Source organism: Osmerus eperlanus, chromosome 7 (assembly GCF_963692335.1).
Source record: "Osmerus eperlanus chromosome 7, fOsmEpe2.1, whole genome shotgun sequence".
Taxonomy (NCBI): Eukaryota; Metazoa; Chordata; class Actinopteri; order Osmeriformes; family Osmeridae; genus Osmerus; species Osmerus eperlanus.
In genome coordinates, this window is record NC_085024.1 from 6805856 (window position 1) to 6815317 (window position 9462).

Genomic DNA, 9462 nt, shown 5'->3' on the forward strand with positions numbered 1-9462 from the left:
ACTGTTCCAGCCACTCACCTCGGGCAGGAGGCTGCGGTCTACCCGGACAAGAACCTCTCGCCCAAGGAACAGTTTCTTCCAACTCTCACTGACTCATGTCTAAATGGAATTAGGCATAACTTGAATCCAGGAAAAGAATACCACATCAGGCCAAATGAAGTACGGGAGAATTGGACTGCACCTCCCTCTTCCCAGGTAGGCTATTGTTTCCCGCATATACACACTATTCCTCCTGTCTGCATGCTCACATGTTTTGTTGCCCTCCCACCCTCTGCTTCTCTCAGGCACGCCAGGGGGATCTGCTCGTGCTTCTGCTCAGTCGTGACCCTCAAGGACTCTTCCACCACACCTCCAGCCCGGTAACTATCTCATCCTTACCCACTTCATTCAGTCTTGATAATATTCTAGAGAATGACACTCTTGTCTTCACAGGACGCTAGGCTCCTAGGCTCCCCAACTTCAGGCTCGGCTTTGCCACCAGCCTCTTCATCCACCGGGTTTGGCGTGCTACCAGCCCTATAATTCTAATAAACATCTTCAATGTTCAATTGTTGTTGTGTTATTGCACTCGTAAAAGCGTTACGTTAATGCATTTCTAGTTACTATTGCACATTACAGCCATATTTCAATGTTATAGTATTTTGAATAAGACTGACATTTGTTTGTTAAATCTACCTTCGTTTATTGCATGCGCCAAACCCACCAAATCAAATTATTTTGTGTAACCTAAATTTACTTGAGAATAAACCGGATTCTGATATTGTTTCGGCACTTAAACTTGTATGGTTCACTAACAAATATCCCAGTTCCAACGCAACTGGTGTAAAAAGAGAACCAAAATAATGTTATTTTCCATCGGAAGTAATTTTCAGCATTAGTCTAATGTAGTTTTCATGGTCTGCCTACGTGTGTCTCCACTGAGTTACGCTACGATGCACTTAGCGATCTACGACTGCTCTGGAGCTCTCGTTAATCTACGAGGATTTTCAAATGCCTCTTTAGCTACGATGGTTTTGGGAAACGGCCCGTACAACTAAGATCCATCGTACGATGGACTCTACGATCAATTTAGGCTTACGACGCTTTCGGGAAACGCAGTCCAGATCTCTTACATCCCCATATTGCTGACCATTTACACCTGTCCCAGAACAATGCACCATACATGCAACCCCCACATTCCAAAACATTTACACTTGTCCCTGAACAACCATCCTCCAAAGCATTCCACAAACAGTATCTGCTTTGTTCATCAAGCAGATATTTGGTCAAACAAGTGATATGGAAAAATTCTAGTGGCACTGTGTAGATTTGAATAGTCAAGAGATGGCGGTTACAATAAATTTATTTTGCTTGTACAAATCAAGATTTAACAAAGTACTTTGTGATCAGTCATAACGAAGAAGGTGCTAGCCACAGGTCGTTCGCCAGAGTGATGAAGAACAATCACAAACGCTACCTTATATACACGTTAGATCAAATGGCATTCTATAAGGTCAATCCATCAATGTAATCAAGTCTATGATTGGCTTACTCAATTCAGTGATAGTTTGAAACAATACATCTCTGTACCATTTGTCCCACAATCCTTTGTGCGGGCCACTTTAAACAAGTTTTTGATTAACCCCACTCAATGCAACAGGAAGGGTCAGAGCAGCAGATCACAATAACAATACAGTTGAATACACATTGTCTCTAGACCAGCTGTCTCTTCCTCCCCATGTGACAAGAACCCTCTCAGATCACCCAGACTTCCCGTCTCTTAGACTTCACGTCTCCTAGTTATAAAACTGCAAATGGCATCTCTACCAAATGGAGTTGACTCTTAATCAACTTTAGACTTCCGTTAAAACACATTCCTCATATATGAAACACACACATTATAACTGTATTCCAAAATTTCCATGACAATTCCAAAATATTATTATTTTTATTTTTTTTACAATAGCATAAACCCAAACAATTAATCAAGAAAAATAAAATTCAACATTAACATAAGAAATGCTAGTCCCAAGACAAAACCCATTGTACCCCGTACACCACAAAGTCCAGGTTGTCGGAACTGATGCCATCTTCAGTTGGATGTAGGCAAACTTCTGTCAGGCGGTGTAGTCTAGTCGAATCGATTGCAAACGACGATCAAATTGCTCAGGGCAACTTTCAACGACACTGCACTTTGCGCACAGCTCGGAAATTTCCTTGGTACTACGCAGAACGCGTATCCTCTGCTTCCGTCTCCGGACAAGGTGCACGCTTGCAATGGTTAGCGTGTATCCACGTTGCTCTCCTCTCCGATCTTAACCGCCGGATTAGTCGTCAGGAGAATCTGGTATGGCCCCGTCCACCTTGGGTTTTACCAGGCGTTTCAGGTCCTTCACCACGATCCAGTCCTCTGGTATCAAATCATGCAGCGGTCCAGTCATAGGAACAGCCTCCTTCACCTGCCTGTGAATCTCACACAAAATAGACTCCAAAAAGGTTGCACAGTGATAAACAAGCACATTCTCACAGAGTTAAAGGTAACTGACTTCTTGTCGTCTGACTTCGTCTTCAAAGTTCTGTTCTCTTATTCAACTGAAGTGATTAACACAATGTTGAATCCTATCAACACCAAAATAACTTCCATAAACAAGTGTGACCCATTATCATTACATAACCTCAAAGAAAATCCCATCGAAAATAATCTAAATTAACAAAAGCTTGATCACTGAGCCCCTGAGAAGTCTAAAACTTCTTCCCATCAACAATCATTAAACAGTATCACTTCTCCAGAAATTGAAATCTACAAAATCCATCTATCAATACCCAAATGGTTTCTCTAACCTTAACTGTGAAGCTTATCGTGTTTAAATTCCTTTTCTCATAATACTTGTCCCACATATGAAATATTAACAAAAAAATGACTATGCATCCATTACAAATCCTCTTGTATGCTAAAATGATGCATTCTTGATATCACACAAACTGTAGAGGCATGATCTTTCCATGTGTTAACTTAGCAAAATCTCAAGATAAATGTTTTATGCAGACCATACAACCTCCATTTTTTTATTCTCATATCCTTCCTTTTTCCAAAACGCATTTTCTTGTGGATTTGTCCAAGTTCGAATCTCCATTCCACCATTCCTTTCTCCATCTGTCCGCTGTATTCTGTAATTCTTATCAAATATACTCAAACAAAACAAAATTCTCACTCTGGGTTAAATACAGTCCAATATTTTCAACTCAGCAATATCATATCAAACCCTCACAATCCTATCACAAATCCAAACTACTGAAACTAAATTCATAAAACCATAAAACCCCCATAGTCACTCTCTGTTTGGATCAGTCAGTCATCAGTCAGTCATAAATTCCTAAACGTCACCTCTTCCTCTCTAAGAAGCCTGCACTTCCCTTAAAGAATCTGTAACAAATGTTGTATCAAGTTCACACAACAATTTTCCTCAAAAGAGTCCTGTAAGCCCAAATGTATCAAGTTAGGCTCATCCGGACATAGCAACATCATCTCATCACTTCCTGTAAACATATCAACATCAAAAACATATTCTAGTTAGTTCATCAATGCATTCAGGCAATCCAGAAACTGCTCCAGCTAGTATCAGCACTAGCATTTTCCCTGTGGAATAATCATAATTGTTAGAGTGAATTCCACATTTGCATACAGCAAGTTGTTCTATAAGTGAAAATAAGAAACTTCCTGTTTCAATACCTTTCCCAAAATCATATGTAACACCAATGATGTATTTAACTATCAGTAAATATTTTAACTCTTTTCCCTTTTATGAATTAACAAGCTTACACTGAAGCAACCAACTTTTGAACCAATTTGTATAAAATAAAACTATTTTAGAAAACAGCCAAATTACGAATAACCTCAACTTTTAGTCTCTTATTATCTTTTCTTCAAAAAACCTTTAGGAACAGTTCAAATGAATACCTTTATATTTCAGATTCCCTTTTAATTTTTTGTATTTAAATTCACCAAATCAAATCTCTCTTTTTCCAAGACATTGTAGAAAACTAGCATCACTACCCTAAACCAGAATTTAATCTGTATGATTCCAAAATAAAACATAGACCATAAAATATTCTTAATGTAACCATTAGCCAAACTTATACCCCATCTATATTTCTATATAGGTTAGATAGGTAGAACTTCATAACTTGCTTTGGCTGCAGTCCAGAACAAGCTACTTAGCACAAACCATCACACCACAATTTATCAGACTTAATGAGTCTTCCCAAATTATTTCAAAACCAAATTATCATAACCCTCTTTATGAACCAATACCATAATGATACAACCTCATCACAGCCTAACTGTTTATCCCAAAACATTGTAATGTAACCATGCCCTTAAGACAAAAGAAAATATAAACTCTCCCTTTTTCTTTTAAACCTTTAAATTCACAATTTAACATAAACCCGTAAAACAAAACCTTATTCTTTAACTCCTTAAAAGTTTCATCAAAGCATGTAATGTATACACCTTTGAATATTCCTATATTTACCAGCTATCTCAATTACTCTTTGTTAGTACTCAGTGAATCAACTCAAATAAACAACCGCGCATTTCAAAACTCGAATCAAACAAACAGCGCCCGCTGGAACAAAGCAAAAAACTCTCAACCTTTTTTCTCTTTTTTTTTTTCTTCTTTTAAACAACACAGATGGTTGGCGTTTACCATCTATTCACTTAATTTTGCTAAAGTATAACTTTTCCAATTCAATTAGAACTAATTTATGATCCAGGGTCTAATTTCTGCATTTTTATGGATACCATCACACACCACAGATGTTCCGCTCGTAAATACAAGTCCTGGTCTGAAAGGCTCCTACCTCCCAGTTTGGCTAGGATTTAGAACAAATGTTAAATCATACATTCGTAAACCACCAAACTTCGAATTCATCTAAATGGACACATCTTTCACCATTAATACTCACATAATTATGCAGAATTACACCCTCTGGGATCACCTTTGTAAAACTCAACGTAACGGGACTTTTTTTTTGTAGCCACCACCTTTCCTCGGAATTTCTGAAACTCATTTAAAATGTCCTCAAACAAACAAAACCTTGTTAGCAAATGTCTCAAAATACTCATCACGTAACATATTTCAAAAGTAACCAAATTAATATGTAAAATTCGCTCCAAATGTATCTATTTCTCTAAATTTGCGTCTTTGTAAATTTCTCAACTTCCATCTGCGCATGCGTCATGCGGTTACTCATCCTGGATCTCAAATATCAAGCTGCAATTCCTTTACTAGCCTGTACCCGCCTGTCGGTCTGTTAGTTTGTCAGCCAATGTCGTTACCATAGTTGCAAATTCAACTTCCTGGACTCTCCTTTGTCTCAGGACAGAACAAAATGCACTTCCTCCACGTTTTCACCATTAGCCATTAACCAACAGTCACAGCCTAGATTTTCTTTACAAGTCTATCAACCATTAACAACAAAAATAATTTCAACATAAAAATTAGGCTCCGAAATCTACATATGCACCTAATATCACTCGTCAGAGAACGACAGTTTACCCATGTATTAGCATTCTGGTTGGACAAAGCTTCAACTTCAAGTCCATTTAAATAGGTAAATATGAATACCACCAAACCCAACACATTTCAACACATCATCTCAGCAGCAATAAACACACATATGTAGCACCTTTGCCCTTAACAACAAACGCAATTCGGTCACTCGAACTAGTTCCCCTTGTATACACTTCAGTCCCTCGGACTGGCTCAATCTTTCTAATCACTTCTTCATAACCCTTTACATATTTCTTTAAACAACAGTAACATCTGTGAACTCCCACAAAATTAAAAATAAAACCATCGAACATTTCCAGACATAAACAAAAATATTCCTTAAACAACATAACATTTCCGTTTGAACACATAACTTTCTATAAAAGTTTCAATAACCCCGGGATTGTAATTCTTAAAATGAATACCGCTTTTATTGCCAAAACTGGCCTTTTACCAATTATCCTACCCAAACACTAAATTTCCAGCGCGTTATTCAATAACGAATCAAGCTCATAATATAGAAAATCGGTCTGTACATAATTTCCAAATCAAGAGTATGGCAACTCACAATATTTTCTTAAGTTCGACAAAGAAACAGAAACACACATCTGTTTTCCCAACCAATATACTTCACAATTCAACGTCAAATTATCTATAAAATGAGTGATTTTTTTGTTGTTGATTTTTTGCACTCATGTGTGGGCACTGCAAGCAGAATGAGCTTCACTGAAAGAATCAACTTCCGCTAGGCTCAAGCGCATGCGCCTCTTTTCAAGTGGAGAATTCAGTCAAAGAATTAACATTAGCATTTTCAAAACAGAATGTCTCCGTCTTCAAAAACAAATGCCTTCTGGCGGTAATCAGACCGATGTAAAGTCTAACATCAAATATATAACGGTTAACACAGAGTTGTAAAACAATATAACAAGTCAATCGTCTCTCCTCTACCAACAGTGTCATAACCGATACACATTGTACGCCACCATTTCGGAACTCAACTTCCGGTCACGAACCCCTCTGATTTGAGAGTTCGCTCACAATTTCCAAAAAAACTTTCAACAGTGATGACACATCTCCGGACATTCACGTACATTTTGCTCAAATTCCCACAATTAAAGCACGCATTTTGGATTGACTTTACCTAGCAATTCGTGTTGGCCTACATGTTTTTTTTCAACAGCATGTCAACACGCTCTGCATCAGCTTTGACCATAGCCCACAACACCACTTATTCCAAACACAACAGGGACTCAAACCCTTTGTTCCAGAGAGGACTTTAACCTTTCCTTCTTCGAAACACAATGGCAATTGCAAGTCAAGGCACAAGCTTCAATCTTTGCGGGAATCCAAAGCAAATTTATAAAGATGGCAGATGTCAGAAGATATCTGACCTATCTCCTCTCCAATCAGGCTAAAATCTATTCTTTTCTCCACCTAAAAAAAAACCGTGTATCTATTTCTCTCCACGAACCCATTTCGCAGTACAATAAGGTCCTTAAAACAAAACGACTCCACACTCGAAAATCCACATTTATCAATCCATATTTGCATTTGCAATAAACTATCGTTACCATACTTTTGCTTCATGCAATCGATGTTTGGACAGGTCAATTCTGCCTCCAGACCATTCATTTTCAGAATTACAATCCATAAACGATAACCAACAACGGAAAATAAAGACACAATTACCCCTTTTCTTTTCTAAAAACAATTAAATTCCGACTTCACAACTTTCAATGAAAATAACTGCACAATCATAAATTACAAATATTCAAACCAAAAAATAATTAAAGTTTTGAAAAATAATTAAAATTTTGATTTTTGTAATTTGTATATAGGTTGAATAATAGACACCATTAGTTACTCATACTTCTTTTAACCTCAAAAAACATAACTTGCAATTAAAACAAAAAATGAACACGCGTGTTGCAAACTTAAAACCTCTACTTTGAAATTTCACAGGCCCAATACCTCCTAAGCTTTTTTTTTTCTTAAACACTCAGCTGATTACCAATTACCAATTTTAATCTTTACCAATTTAATCTTTACCAATCCTCTAAAGTATACTTTTTACCATTTTACTCTTGGGACTCAGAAATCAATACATTTCCTGACCCAATTTCCCAGGGCCTTAAAGACACACAGCACGATATCACGTGTGAATTATTACCCTTTATGCGCTCGTCAGCACATTTCCTGCATGCTTTTTTGTACGACTCTAACGTAACGCGACCAACGTTCCAACGTTCCCCCAATTTGTACGACTCTAACGTAACGGGACCAACGTTCCAACGTTCTCCCAATTTGTACGACTTGCACGCACAGGACAAAGCTCTTCTCCAGTCTCCGCCCTATTACTAACTAAACCGAATTATTGACCATAGTCTAAACAACACACATTTAGACAACTCAAATTACACAGAAGCCACAAAAGAATATTTACCGGTTCTTTCAGGATCCCGCGTCAGTCAAAGCGCAACCAGTCAAGCACCCCCTCGAATCGGCCCCGCTTTCTCTGAAAATTTTGGATAGAGGTAAAGGCGGCTATGCCGGATTGATCAGATCACCTTTTCTAAGGGAGTCCTTGTCCGTGATACGCCGAGCAGACGAGGATACCCGTACTGGCCACCAAGTGATATGGAAAAATTCTAGTGGCACTGTGTAGATTTGAATAGTCAAGAGATGGCGGTTACAATAAATTTATTTTGCTTGTACAAATCAAGATTTAACAAAGTACTTTGTGATCAGTCATAACGAAGGAGGTGCTAGCCACAGGTCGTTCGCCAGAGTGATGAAGAACAATCACAAACGCTACCTTATATACACGTTAGATCAAATGGCATTCTATAAGGTCAATCCATCAATGTAATCAAGTCTATGATTGGCTTACTCAATTCAGTGATAGTTTGAAACAATACATCTCTGTACCATTTGTCCCACAATCCTTTGTGCGGGCCACTTCAAACAAGTTTTTGATTAACCCCACTCAATGCAACAGGAAGGGTCAGAGCAGCAGATCACAATAACAATACAGTTGAATACACATTGTCTCTAGACCAGCTGTCTCTTCCTCCCCATGTGACAAGAACCCTCTCAGATCACCCAGACTTCCCGTCTCTTAGACTTCACGTCTCCTAGTTATAAAACTGCAAATGGCATCTCTACCAAATGGAGTTGACTCTTAATCAACTTTAGACTTCCGTTAAAACACATTCCTCATATATGAAACACACACATTATAACTGTATTCCAAAATTTCCATGACACAAGCAGTCCAACAAGTCCAGATTTTAAAAAACAGTTGACTATATTTCACTGCTAACATAGAAATAACATTGATTTAGAAATCTTCAAATCTGGTCTAAACTGAAAATTATAACAAATAACCCATTTGTAAAGTGTTTATCATCAAATACATTATATTTCTGTAAGTATTTATCCTGTATCTGAACATTCAAGAAGTGTTATGTCTCCATGTAGAGTGCAAGGTGCAATTGCTATTTTAGCTACCATTTTGACCCAACGTTGTAAAATTACAACAAAGACAAAACAAGCTGAAAATCAAATGTGATGCATGAATTCCACAATAACTTAGTATTTACATTAACTACATATTCTAACAATCACCCAAAAAATTATTTCATGGAATTTACATACTTCAATGTTGATATATCCAGTCAAATTAAACAAGGAGATTCGCTTCCAGGAAAGTTGGCTGGTGGATTGATTCATGGCCTTATAGCCAGATCTATATACACATTTAGTATCCAAGGGCATTGCAAGGCAATACAATAAGACCCAATGTCTATGAAAATGTGGTCTTTCAACAAAATAAATTGGGGAAAATGTGTTTTTTTGGAGAGCTAAAGGTGACGTTGTAATTTTACAACAAGGGGTCTTACAGGGATAAACACGAAATACAACTTATAGC